This window comes from Musca domestica, unplaced genomic scaffold (assembly GCF_030504385.1).
Source record: "Musca domestica strain aabys unplaced genomic scaffold, Musca_domestica.polishedcontigs.V.1.1 13, whole genome shotgun sequence".
NCBI lineage: Eukaryota > Metazoa > Arthropoda > Insecta > Diptera > Muscidae > Musca > Musca domestica.
In genome coordinates, this window is record NW_026712172.1 from 1,130,436 (window position 1) to 1,145,298 (window position 14,863).

General features: G+C 37.0%; 1 long non-coding RNA gene across 3 annotated transcripts in view; it reads right to left on the reverse strand.

The window, feature by feature from the left end:
• The window catches only part of LOC131800786 (uncharacterized), an 18,679-nt gene extending 14,757 nt beyond the window's left edge, over window positions 1-3,922 (reverse strand). The window contains exons 1-5 of one of the 3 annotated variants that reach the window (XR_009341560.1): window positions 3,836-3,922; window positions 3,651-3,728; window positions 3,294-3,529; window positions 807-865; window positions 686-699 (exon numbers count right to left, since the gene is read on the reverse strand). This is a non-coding gene — a long non-coding RNA (uncharacterized LOC131800786). The other 2 variants (XR_009341559.1, XR_009341558.1) reach the window with 2 other exon arrangements.
• Between the last annotated feature and the right edge of the window lie 10,941 nt (window positions 3,923-14,863).

A 14,863-nucleotide genomic window follows, 5' to 3' on the forward strand; every position in this document is an offset into this window, starting at 1 on the left:
CAAATACTTATAACTAGAACAAACACACAGAAACACATTCACACACAAAAATGAATTTTGTTAGAAACGTTCCAGTTCTCAGTATTAGGGTTGGTATAACCGCCACGGAATTTCTTCTCAGATCTTAGCAACGATCGACGTATTATAGTGGGTTACCTCTTTTCAATGTTATTCTCTTATCCTTTACCCTTTTTAATGGTGTGATAAAGTGGGTGTTCGGGAGGATTTCGCCACCAGACTAACCAGAATAAATTAATTGTTGGCGGTTTGCTGGACAACTCGGCACAAAGGCACTTGGTCCACAATTTGGACAGACTTATTTTTAAATTCACCAACGAAACTTGCCAACAATAGAACAAAATTTATTTATCTAGGTTTCCGGTTTTTGCGTTATATACCGGTTCCCATTTTCCTCTATTTTGCCTAATTTTCACTACATTTTAAAACACATATAAATAGCTTCAGCTACATTTAGTTTACTACATATCAAGAATATAGCATTAAAATTCAGATGTACTGAGCGGCCATTTTAGCTCTCGCTAACCACTGAACATACCCCACAACTTAGCAACAAACTTGGTAAAAAATCTTAAAGTTTATATCGGGAGCCACACCAACACCGCCCAGTCCAACGTTGGAGGAGCAGATTTCGGCATTGTCAGTCTGGCAAGCTCCTGATATAATTCAATAGACATTGAACTTTTAATTTGGACGGACGACAGTTAGTCAGATAAATTCCATGGACATTGCATAGAAAAAAGTTAAAGTTAGTAAAAGGGGAAACAAGGAGTTTAGTGTCTACTTACCACATTGGGTACAGAATTCCACTCAGGGTTCGTCGACGATCTGCATTGTTTGACTTTTTCTGAAAATACAAGAAAAGAAACGTTATAAAAAGGTTCTGCAGTGTGTTCGGAATGTAATTACAATGCTACTACCACAAACTTAAACATTTTACTTTCACATTGAGATAAAGATGCATATTAAGAATCTTCATCACTTTTATATTGGTTTCGATATTTGCAATATTTTCCTTCTTTTCTTTTTCTTCCGTTTTTTCTTTCCATTTGCATGTACTCACCGACAACGCTTGTTGCCATTCACAAAAGATTATAGATTTGCCATTGATTGATTGATAAATTGTTTGCGTATTTGAGCTTTGGAAGGTAGAACTTGTAGTACAGGGCATGTCATCTGTCGTGACATGACTTAGTTGAATCTTTGCCTCTGAAGCTCTATGTGATAATGATGTCGTATGACTTCTTGGTAGAGTGTCTGCGTTTCCAATGTGCAACTTTGTGTGAGGTTTTTTCTTACAATATAAACATCAGTGCGCACTGAAACATTCCCTTTTGTTATGTCCACTCTTAAGCAGTTATTACATAACCTCTTTTCTCTTGCGAACTCTTTTCTCTGACTAACAGTCATATTATTAAATCTCATACAATTTTTCAAAATATGGTTTTTATAACACATGACATATCTCTTGATTGTGTCGAATGAGCATTTTGATGCGATATATGATCACTTCTAAATTAAGTTTAAGCTGTTTGACTTCTGAGACCATCTATTCGCTCTAGATCCCGATGTATGTTCTTAAGAAAATCTTCCATTTGCGAACATTTGGCTAGCTCTGAATGCGATTCGAGCGATTGTTCCCATAGGGTCAGTGTATCAACCGGAAGCTTAGTTGAACATAAGTATATTAAAATTGGATCCCATCGATCCATTTTATACTATGTCGATTGTATTCTTTTAATATCTTTGCTAGATTCAACCGTTGCTGCAGAAAGATTGAATAATATCTTCAGTTGGTTATCAACTAGTACCCTAACATTTTCGTATCGCACCAATAATGCTTTCCATGCTAACGAAAATTTTGATCAGATAAAGGGTACCGATCTACATTCTACCAGCCTCACCTTTGGTTGTTACGCAAATGATAGAGTTTTTGCGCAGGTGTGAGTCTGGGATGATTTCCATAAATAGCCGTAAACATATCTCTAAATGTTGGCCATTCTTCATAACTTCCGTAGAAGTCTTGAGTGTCACAAGGTGGCACTTAATACAAATCTCAGACATATCAAACGTTGTACCCGGAGAATAAATAGCTGAGCTGTGAAACAAACGCCTCTAGCGGTATTACTTTTGCTCTGCGCCTTTCGATTTTTAATATTTCCAATATAGTAGCTTTAGTCACTTGGTAATTATCTCTGGCGAAAGCAAACATATCTCTAGGCCTCAATTTGTAATCTTCATCTCCCTCATTAAAATAGACACTTTCAAATTCACTGCGTACATTGTGCCAATCTTCATCCATGATTCTAATTTGTTTCTATTAAAGAATCAGACAGCTCGTTCTCTGCTGTGCTTCCTATTTTAATGCAAGTTTGCATTAGGTTTTCGGTCTCGTATTCAAATCTAGCATACAATTTAGAAACCATTTGTAATATTAATTTAAATTAGTTATTTAGTTTATTATTTTTAGTTTTTTATTTTTTTTGATATTTATTGATATTTTTAAAATTATTTTTATTATTCATAAATGTATTATTTTTGAATATACAAACACTTCAACTATCAATTTATTTATAAATTTAGAAATAAATGAAGTTATATAAAATTTCAAATGTGTTTGTTGCGTATATCCTTTTCTCAATAAACGTTTATTTTTTAAACCTTAAGAGAACTATTAACAATGTTGTAATTTTTAGATATATGTATGTTGTTGATTTATGTGATTTAATTAAGATTTATTTTATTATTTGTTCCTATTATTTTATTTTTTGTTATATTCGATTGTTTGTTTATTATTGTGGTATTCAATATATGTACTAGCTTTATACGTTACGTTACTCGTCGCAGTAACTGCACAACTCTTTTTCACCACACCAGCTGATCGATAGTCGAACAATGGCAAATGACAGATCGATCAAAGAAGCAATGAAACAGATGACAAAGCTTGTTATATTTGTTGTTCACGAATGTAAGCAAAACAAAGTAACAAAAATGATGCAGCAAAGTTATTATGGTGTTAGTGTATATTAATTTGTGTTAAGCAACAACAACATAAATTAAAAGAGTTTTCTCTTTAAAATGACTCTGTTGATTATTTGGCAACAGAACAAAAGCGAAGATGACAAATAATAATTGTAAAAAAGAATTGTTTTATTTTGTAGGGGTTCTAAATCTACAGAGTAGATTAGATCCGAAAGTATATTATTTGTTGCACAAAGACGAACAACAAAACTATGAATATTAGACAACACAACAAGTATACAGGCGATACTTACGTGTTGCTAACAAGGCACTGGTGGTTAAGGCTTCAATAAAACACTTGTTATGTATTTATTTGTTAAAACAATTCTTTTTGTTGTGGCAAAGTTTAGCTTCTTGCTTCTTCTAGCTTAGCGATCAATCTCTCTTGATGACAGCAGGTAATTGTTGAGGTATCGATTGTTGGCCTATAGGTGTAATAAACCAGGAACCTCTACACCTGGTATAATTCCCAAAGACATTGTACTCTTAACTTGGACGGCAGAACGGATGACGACAAATCAGTTAAATTCGGTGAATATTGCATAGAAAGAAAAGAGAAAAACGAGTAAAAGTTAGTAGAAGGGAAAACAAGCAGTTAAGTGTCTACTTACTACATTGGGCACAAGATTCCTCTCGCGGTTGAGCTCAAGTGTTACGAATTTGTACGGCCCCGATCTGCATTGTTTGACCTTTCGTTAATATACAAAAATAAAAGAGAAACGTTATAAAAAGGTTCTACAGTGTGTCCGGAATGTAATTACAACGCTACCACCAAAAACTTGAATATTTTACTTACACATTGGGAAGAGCCGCCTCCAGATCAAGCCTAAATAATCTTTATCAGCCGCCAGATATAACCTGAAAATAAAGAGGTTGCCTGGAAAGAGAGAGAATAAAGAATATTAATGGTTTAATGAAACCAAGAAAACCATTTTTTACAATGTATTTTGTTTTGATCTCTTGTTAATAACTTGTTTTTGATGTGTATCTAATTTTCACTAAGACTCATTTTTAAATTGATAGCGATGTATTCGGCTTAAAACTCTTTAAAAGGGTGGTAGGAATGACTTAGAGGGGTAAGTGAAGGGATCGAATATGGGGCACCCTGTGAATAGGGGTGTCATGGCGAGAGGTAATCTCGGTGGGTGGACAGTTTCCCTAACCGGATAGCCGCTAGAGGAAACCTGATTCGAATTAGGAGATACTTGTCTAAATCAAAATGTTAAAGGTGAGTTCGTTGCTTCAAGTAAATCACTTTCGTTGCCTTCATCAATCTGTTCAATATTGCATTTTTCCTTAAACCCAAAGAACACATTTATAAATAATCTTAATGTTTATTAATATAAAGTATCGGTAAGTACTTAATACTAAAGAACAAACGTTTTTATAAAAACAACAATAAAGGGACCATTTGGCAACAGCAATATACTATGTTATCCCGAACAAATAAGCCAACACTGTTCTATTAATAGACAAGGCATGGTCGACGAAGGGGTTTTTGTTGTAACAGACAAAACCAACTTACATGGTTATGCCACTTCGTTCATGTAAAACGAAAGTATAACAAGTGGAGAAAGATGAAAATGTTTATAAGTGCGATTATAAGATTTGGAAGGCTTTTCAAAAGAATTTTAGTTTTATATCATCATTGGAAATAACTTTATTTGGTTTTATCATAGTAAGTAGTTTTATATCTTTACTTGCAATCTATTGAATTTTAAAATATCATATTTATCATCATACTATTTCTAAATGTGTTGCTTAAGTAAGAATTGTATCCACTTATTTGGAATGGGATCATGTGCAGTTTGTTGCACCACTTATCGTACTGTACATTCGTTGAAAGCCGTTCACTACTTCGTATTGCAACATTGAATTGGCGCCTTGCCAGTCGTTGAGTGTTCGTGCCCAACATTTTAAATATTACAAGATCGTGTGTTATTAGTAATGTAAAACGCATTTACTCTTATTATAATATCAATAAAAAATAATAATTTGATTTTTTCTATTTTCTCCCTCTTTTATCTGAGTTCAATTTGAGCGCATCAACATTTGATCCTGTCGAGCTACGATTGAAATAAGAGTCAAATAAAAAAAGGACAGTCTTATCGATGAATTTTAGATTGTCTTCTAAGTTTGTGTGGGAGAAGTAATCAACATCAACAAAATCATCATCTCCATCATATTCATTTCTATACAAACGCTAGGTGTCGTGCATTTTTATTGCAGTGAGCCTGTGAAAACAAATAAAAAAAATACTACAATAACAAAACGTTCACTTTACATCGCGTCGCAGAGTTTCTTTTTTCGTTTGTGGTTAACATCGAACAGTGCAAATGAGAAAGAAACTAATTCGAAAGAATAACAACTAAAAAACATTAAGTTTGCCGGGCCGAACTTTCAATACCTTAGGGTAAAGGAAGCATTTTTATATAAAAGTATCTGAATTCAAAATACCAATATGGATGGGTATAGGATGTGCCCTTAGGAAAACATGGAACTAAATATTCAATGTTCTGCCAGCGGGCTAGAACCCATTATGAACTGCAAATACCAATTTTTATCAAAATATCGAATATCGGGAGGTACAGTTATATGGCGGTTATACCAATTTCTGTACCATCATATACACAATACAAATTGTTTAACTCAGAGGGGCTCCGTAATACGCAGAATGCGTCGAGCAGTAGATCGTAGGCTGAAATGTAAAAGACAAATAAAAAACAATGGTTTTTCTTAATATATATGCAACTATTTATTGCTAGTTTGGTTGGTGGAAACGATATTACCTGTGGCAACATATGCCTTTCTATGCACAACGATACGTGCTTTGCAAACGATATTGTGGGTGTTGTCTGTCCGAATGACAGCGAAATACTACCTGATGTCTAAAGGAGGCGGATAAAAAGTGACAATAATTACTATGCAAGGGAATTGGTTTGTCTGTATAACTTTCCAAACACACGACCGTTGTATACATTCTAAAAGAAAGGTGACTAAATCTTTCCACGAAGTAAGAACCGCTTTGTTTTTAATACATTGTTCCCTTAGCATTGTCGTTTCTTCGATAAGCGTTGCAGGCAAAGAAAGACAAGTATCGGATCCCAATTGATCTGTGGGAACGTCGTAAGTCGACATGAAGGAGATACAACGATTAATTCCAAATCGAATCTCTTTCAAACCAGAGATTGTTTCCTTATCTGGAATTGGAAGTCTAAATAACGAAGACAACTGTCGATGTACCAATATACGAGTATTGTCATACTCATCATGTAATGCTTTCCAAGCCCAACGCAAAAACCACGAAACTGCGAAACTATTTCCCTGGCATCAACTACAGTTTTTTGCAGCAAGTAATACAGGCGCTGCACATCACTTAAAGCGCACATCACTAAATTACTTATAAAAATAGCACTAAACGAATCTTTGAAGGAAGGCCTGGAAGAAAAATTTCCGTTGAAAATATCACTATCATATCATCATTGCCATATTGTGAACAATATCTCAACCAATGAAATATTGCGGCAATCTTTTCCTGCGATTCAGGAACCAAAAGAGATTTAAGCCGATTGCTCATGAGTTTGTCCGCAATTTTAATCGGACTTTTTAATACACAACGATCTTTTATATTTTTTTATTATTGCGGCCATAGTGCTGGAGTAAAATGTTTAAGAAAACATATATATTACTTTCTGCCAAATGCAGATATTCTTTTGTAATATTTTTCGAATTTTCTGAGCTTTGTAAGACTTATAGACCGATTGCAATAGTTTTCTAACTTGCTCTTCTTTTTCACCTAGCATACTAATATTCTAAATCGGTCTCTTTATTGCACCAAGTGTGCACCAAATTCTATCAGGCCAAACGAAGACGTGGACCATTTAGAACGAATTTGGAAATTTTCGAAAAAATAACATTCGCCAAAATTCTGCGAACATCTTAAAAATACGTCATATAGCCATAATATTACGGCTGTACGATGTGCACCTACATGAATAATGCAGCTACAAATCATCAAATACCGAATATTGGGACTGTACATTTATATGGGGCTATACGAAGACTGGACCTGCATATAAAATGATCTGCCTTACGGGCTGTAGATTTATAACGAACTTCAAACACCAAGTTTGAAACAATTCCGGTGAATAATGTCGCTAAACATCAAATACCGAATATAGGTACCGTTATATGGGGCTATACGAAGACGTGGACCTGCATAAAAAATTTTCTGCTTAGGCAGAAATTGAAACAAGTCCGGTGAATAATGTCGCTAAAATCATCAAAATACAGAATATCAGGAGATGCTTATATATGGGGGCTATACGAAAACGTGGACCTACATGGCCCATTTACGAACTTAACCTGCTTACTAGTAAAATTAACATGTGTGCAAAATTTTAGCCTTCTATCCAAATCGTTCGAAAGATAGCGTGATTACAACAGACCGACGGACAGACAGACATGGCTTAATCGCTCTTAGAATTTTACGCTGATAAAGAATTCTATACATTGTTGGGTGTGACATGAGTATTTCGAGGAGTACAAACTATATATAACTTTAATTTTACACGCAATACCAACTAATATCCAAGCAAAGGTGACCGACCAATGTAGGGTAGCTACTCAATCTAAACGGACGCGACGGAAAGAGGGCAAACAAAAATATTCTCCTTTGTTTGTTATGTTCGTTCACTTATCTAACAAAGCACAAACAAGAAGTGCTGATCAGAGAACAACGACAAAGCATGCAGTGATGTTGGTGGATGATAAAGCAGTATGTGTTGTTTGTGACAAACAAAACAGAAAAATGAATTTGACTGTTGTTACAACGAGGAAAAGGAGAATAAATGTAACAACAACAATTTGCTATATTAAAGCGAACAGACCAAACAAAGAGAATAATTATGCGAAATGTGCTTTAGGCAGTAAAGCACACCAAACTATGAACTAGAACAACAATGCCTGAAGGTGATTTTGTTGGAATAAACGAAACGAAATGATTTGTTATTTTACATGAAACAAAACAAAATGAAAATTAGCAAACGGGTTTTGCAACAAATTATTTTCGGGTTTTTGTTTTGATTGTGATGCTGCCGAATGCAAAGCAAATGGTGGATGTCCCACAGAGTTCTGAACAGCAGGTTAGCTAGGGGAGTTTACAGCTGCAAACTTTCACCTTTGATATAGAGCACACCGAAAGGAGCCCAAAGCGTCCATCCCAGATTCGCTGTCAAGGTATGCCATAGAAGAGGTGTTGTGTCTTGTTGAGACTGATGAATAAATAATGCACGATCTTTACGTTATAATGAAATGATACTTTATTATAAATAACTTAATCTACGATAATGCAAAAAGGATCGAATTTGAAAATGGTGACCGGTTTGCTTTGATTGAAATGTACGAATGAATACAAAACAAAGATGCTGTAGTGACAAGTGCCATATGTTGCCACATCGTCACGAGCAGAAAGTATCACAATACAATTACAATGGAGTGTAACACTGACAAGTGGTTACGGATCTCACTTAAGTCACCACAATTCTCCCCCACTAAAACAAGGACATATATGATTACTACGATTAATGCTAATGGCGAACATAATCGCTTAATACTGGGGTTGTCTCCGTTGCCTTGCAGAGGTACGACGACTTGGTGTGGACTCAGCATCAGCGTTTTGGGTAGAGGCTGATGGCGTTCAACTGGTGCTTCGGTTCCGACTGGGGCAGTTGGTGTTGTGGAAGTACCGGGAACTTCTGGATCATTAGCATGTGTACTCATGGAATGTAGGGTGCCATAATTAGAGGCTGATGAGACTGGTTCGCCATTCCCTGAACTAAAATCTGGACCGACCAGTCTGCTCAGTATCTGGAGAATAAGGCAGTTTTACATTGTGAAACGGAGTTGGTCTATGTGGCGCTTGAAGACATAACCATTGTCGAGTTTACCAGATAATGAAGGTTACCAAGCTTTTAGAAATAATTCCGAATTTCATACAGGTTTGTTTGGGCGTATAGTATCGGACTTGAACTCGGTCTCCCTCACTCAGTTTCCTAACTGGACATTGTGGCGTAGATGACTGAGTTAATTTTGATGGCTTCAAGGCATCCAATCGGATTCGGATTTGTCTACCCAGGTACATTTCTGATGGGGATTTACCATTTCGAAGAGGTGTAGCTCGATATTTAAATAAAATTTCTCTTACTTTTTAGATATCGGAGAAGGATCCTCTGCCATGGCTGCTAGACGCTGCTTGAGTGTTTGAACATTTCGTTCAGCTAGACCATTTGTGGCAGGGTGGCCAGGTGCAATGTATTTCTGGAAGATACCGGAATTAGTGCAGAAATTTTGAAACTCTTCACTTTTAAAAATCGTTGCATTGTCAGAGACAAGAACATCAGGGTATCCATTGCGTGCAAAAATGTTGTTTAACATTTCGATTGTTGACGTTGATGTTGGCGCAGAGGAGCACACCCCCACTTCTGGCCCACTTTGATTTTGCGTCGACGACAACAAGAAATTGATATCCCTGATATAGCCCCGCGTAATCAATATGAATACGTTGCCAATTTCCATTCCGGCTCCTCCCAAGGATGGAGAACTGCTTTCGGAGGATTTTTCTTTACCAAGGCACCGCAGAACAGGAAACGTACAAATTGTTCAATATCTTATCAATTGATGACCAAAACACATAACGTCTCGCCAATTGCTTCATCTTGGTTATACCTATATGAGTATAGTGTAACTCTTCTAAGACTGCCTCTTGAAGTGAAGTTGGTACAATGACCTTTTCCCTTTGAACAATATGCCGGCATCGATGGTGTACTCCGAATCGACCACATTTGAGTTACGTAAATCGAACAAAAATTTTGGAAAGCATTGCGTCATTCTTTGTTGCGTCTCGAAGTGATTTGAAATTTAATTTTATTGAAGCAATTTGATGTATTCTTGACCCGCAAATTGAATGTACTTCTTGATCAATTAAATTTGTAGTGCCAATCCCTGATTTAATTGGGGCCCTGGAGAGACAATCGGCATTGACATTTCCTCGCCCTTTTTCGTACTGACTTCGTAATTATATCCAGTGAGGAAAGCGGCGTATCGTTGAAGTCGAGATGACGTCATTAGGGGCAATTTCGAATTTTGGTGAAAAATTCTTGATAACGGTCTTATTATCCGTTATAAGCTTAAAAAATTCGGCCAATATGTACTCGTGAAAATGTTGAAACCGCATACACAATTGCTAGGGCTTCCTATCTAATTGCGAATAATTTTGCTCTGCTGGAGTAAGAGACCTTGAGGCAAACGCTATCGGTCTTTCTTGGCCGTCAATAATGTGCGACAAAACACCAGCTATCCCGGTGGGACTAGCGTCGCACGCAAGCTGTACCGGCAAATCGGGATTATACGGCATCAATACGCGATCGCTGGAAATTTCTCTTTTCAAAGCATCGAAAGACTTTTGGCTTCCGATGTCCATTTAAAATAGCGTTTTGAGCAGTAAATTGCGCAACGGGGTGGTAATTGTAGACGAATTCGGTATGAATCTTGCGTAATATGTTACCATACCCAAAAAAACGGCGAACATCTTCTACACTTTCTGGTTGGGCATTTGTAATATGGCTTGTACTTTTGAAGGTGACTTTTGGACCTTGTTGTGCCGTATTACGTGACCCAAAAACTCCATTTGATTGTCAAAAAATTTGCATTTTGCCATATTAAGGTGCAGATCGTACTTCTGCAACTGGGCTAAACATAATTTTAAGTTTGCTTTGCACTCACATCAAAGTCTCGCCATGTACCACGATGTCGTCAAAATAGGATTCTGTTTTGGGCACTTCCCGTAAAATTTGATCTATAATCCTATTAAATTCCGCCGGGGCAGTTTTAATGCCGAAGGACAGACGATTCATTCGAAAAGTCCCTTTGTGGGTCGAAATGGTTTGAATTTCGCTTGACTTTTGGTCCACTTGCACATGTAATAGGCTTGTATAAATCAAGCCGACAAAAATGTTTAGAGTCCCTGAGACTATTGAAATTGATCTATTTTCCGAATGGGTAATGAGCATTCACAGTCGCTGGTTGACTCCCACCTTGTAGTCAACGCAAAGGCGCACTCCACCGTCAGCTTTAGGGATGACCACCAGTGGTGACCCCCAGTCACTATTGGCAACCTTGGTGATTATGCCAGCCTTCTCCAACTCTTCCAGCTCCTTGTTAACACGCTCGGTTAAGGCGTATGGAATTTGACGCTCTTTGTATAGGTTGGTGTGGCATCTTCACGCAATTGAAGTGAAACTTTATGGCTAGGGATGCAGCCAATCTTTTGTTGAAATACAGCTGAAAATTCGGAAATGTATTCTTGAATGTCGCTCGACTCACCGATAGAATTGGTAACCATGTTGTTCGACTTATGTTCGTCTAGCTCGTTTAGATTAATTCCTAGACGACGTATCCATGTACGACCAATTAACGCCGAACACCCGTCTGGGACAAACGTAGAGATCATCGATGAATGAAACGTTTTTGTATTTTATATTTACTCGGACTTTCCCATCTGGTACGAATTTATCTTGGGTGTATGATCGGAAAACGATGTTTGTGGCGGTTAATTGGTTAGACAATTTTAATTTCCCAAATTCACTCCTAGGCAAAAATGAGTATCCAGAGCCAGAATCTACTTCAAAAGATACCACTCTACCTTCTATGAAGATATTCGCATAGTAACGCTCAGCATTGGCATTTGCGTAATCGTTACGGTACACATCCACGATTTTATAAATACCGTACGAATCATCACGTACTTGATTCGTGGACGCCTCCCTCGTACTGGGTTTACCCCGTCGTCCGGCATTAGGACCATCCGCCAAAAGTGAAGCAATGCAGACTTTTGCTACATGCCCTTGCTTGCACACAAGTTAATTTAAGATTTTTGTTAGAGCGACACTCCTTCGCAAAATGATGTTTTTGCCGCAGCGTAAACATAGACCGGCAATACCTAATTGCTCGTAATTGACTTTACGCTTCTGTTGCCCCTGACGAGATTTGAAATTTTTCGATGGGCTTTTATTAAAAATTTTATTTATATCCGTCGAATTTGAAGAATTTGCCGTTGCTTGGGACAATTCTCTGGCGTCCATCTTCGCAGCCTCTAGAGCCAATGCCTTCCCAACAATTTCATCAATTTTCGCCGTACTGGATTGAAGAAGTTGTTCGCGTACAGTATTGTCACAAAAGGCCTCGAATAAATTGTGCCCTCAAAAACACATCGGCTATGGACGCTCCACATTTGCACGGTGAAACAAATTCGCACGAATTAATATCAGTACGGAGTGCAGCCACAAAATCTGCCACTGATTGCCCTGCATCTGATATTTTGATAAAAATTTGTGTTGTGCCACCAACACATTCTTTTTCGGTGCTAAATGATTTGGCAAAATGGTTAGCAATTCATCGTATTGCAGATCTGCCGCTGCTCTGGGCGCTGCCAACGCCGTCACCATGTTAAAGTACTTCGCACCAATAGAGTTAAGAAGCAACTTTGTACAGTACTCCTTATTAGCACTGACGCCCTTCATTGCAATGTAGTTGTTAAACCTCTCTATATAATTGGTATACATTTCCTTTGCCAGATCAAAATGATCGAAGTTTGGTACCAATGTCGTGTTGATGCTGGTGTTGCTGCTGCCTTGCGCTGCACTTGAAGTAGGAGCACCCACAGTCATCTTCGATATTTGGCTAAACAACGCCTTTTGCATATCCATAAACGCGGCAAATTGAGATGCATCCATTTTGTTATATTTGTGTTGTTGTTAAAAGCTTGCACTTGCTTTAATAGAAAAAAATATGCAGAATATTAGTTTTCCAAAATAATATTCCACTTTTTACGCTCGTCGCCAAACTGTTGTGTCTGTTGAGACTGATGAATAAATAATGCACGATCTTTACGTTATAATGATAATGATACTTTATTATAAATAACTTAATCTACGATAATGCAAAAAGGATCGAATTGAAAATGGTGACCGGTTGCTTTGATTGAAATGTACGAATGAATACAAAACAAAGATGCTGTAGTGACAAGTGCCATATGTTGCCACATCGTCACGAGCAGAAAGTATCACAATACAATTACATGGAGTGTAACAATGACAAGTGGTTACGGATCTCACTTAAGTCACCACAAGAGGTATTAATAGAAATAAAGTCTTTTATTGATTTAGATTCGTCCGCCTTCAAATCGGACGAATACGCCGAGCTTATAGCAAACACTGAACGGAATTCCTCACAGCTTCCTGACTTTAAAGTGATAGACGCTATGTGTGCGTGTATTTCTTTAATATCCTTGAGGTTTTCAATGCAGGCAGTTATATTAAATTAACCAACAATTGTTTCATAGAGTCATATTTTCAAGCTAGTCTCCACGGCAGTTTCCTAATATTTAAAGAAAAAGATCTCGCAGATAGATAGTCCAACTAGCATCTGATCTATCATAACTGGGATGAATATTGCACTATCCCTTACTTGAAAATCTATCTTTTTCAATTATACAAGTTATTGCACTGACTAAAGGTAAATAGAAGTCATTATGCTAAATATTCTATGCTATCCTTATCTAATATTGCACATAACGTGTTTGCTATAGAAAACGCAGCTCAATATTAGCCAGGCTGATGGACATTGACATAACCCTTATGACTATGGATTCCATTTAAGCTATTTTTATGGCACTTATATGTTATTGCACAATGTCACTAACTTTTTGTTCCATTGGAACTGTTTTTTTTTAATTTGGGCGCCATCTGTTATGATCCCTGTTAAGCGGCGCTAGAGGGGACCTTTCGGTTAGCTAGTGGTCTTGGGTCTACGGTTCTCAACCCGTCCTCTTCTCTAGACCATCAGGGCAAACATGAGTTAAACTTACTAGACAAAACAACATACATTTACAAACAATAACCTGCTTTGACAAGGCAGTATTGGTGTTGTACTCCCACATTTTGCCATCCCAATTATGGTTTCCTCCCCGCTTCAAATATTATTGGAACCACCACAGCACACACATACATTCACCTCATAACCTTTTGGATTCCTCCCTGTTTACCAAAAAATTCACACATATTTCTTTTACATAAAAGCTACATTAAACATTTATTAAAACATAGATATCTTAATTCTAATTTTGTATCTTACCTTTGTAGGCTATTATCCATACATGGACTTTCTAACACCATACCTAAGGCAATCAAAAAAGGCTAATGTCATCAATATTAGGTATTCCCGTCGAAGCAATAAAGGGAACCTAAAACGTATTTAGTCGAACAGTTTCTTCTTTACGAAATTCTTACCCTAAGATAGCTCACTTAAGAAAGATTTTAGTTCTGATATTATTACTACGTCAAAGTCTTTTCTAGCGTTCTTCAGGAAAATAAGTTACACTTAAAAAAACCAGTGTCCGGCATTAAAAAATTCTAAAATTAGAAATCAAATACTTATAACTAGAACAAACACACAGACAACACATTCACACACACAAATTAATTTTTTTAGAAACGTTACAGTTCTCAGTATTCTGAGGGTTGGTATAACCGCCACGGAATTTCTCTCTCAGATCTTAGCAACGATCGACGTTATTATAGTGGGTTACCTCTTTTCAATGTTATTCTCTTATCCTTTACCCTTTTTAATGGTGTGATAAAGTGGGTGTTCGGGAGGATTTCGCCACCAGACTAACCAGAATAAATTAATTGTTGGCGGTTTGCTGGTCAACTCGGCACAAAGGCACTTGGTCCACAATTTGGACAGACTTATTTTTAAATTCACCAAC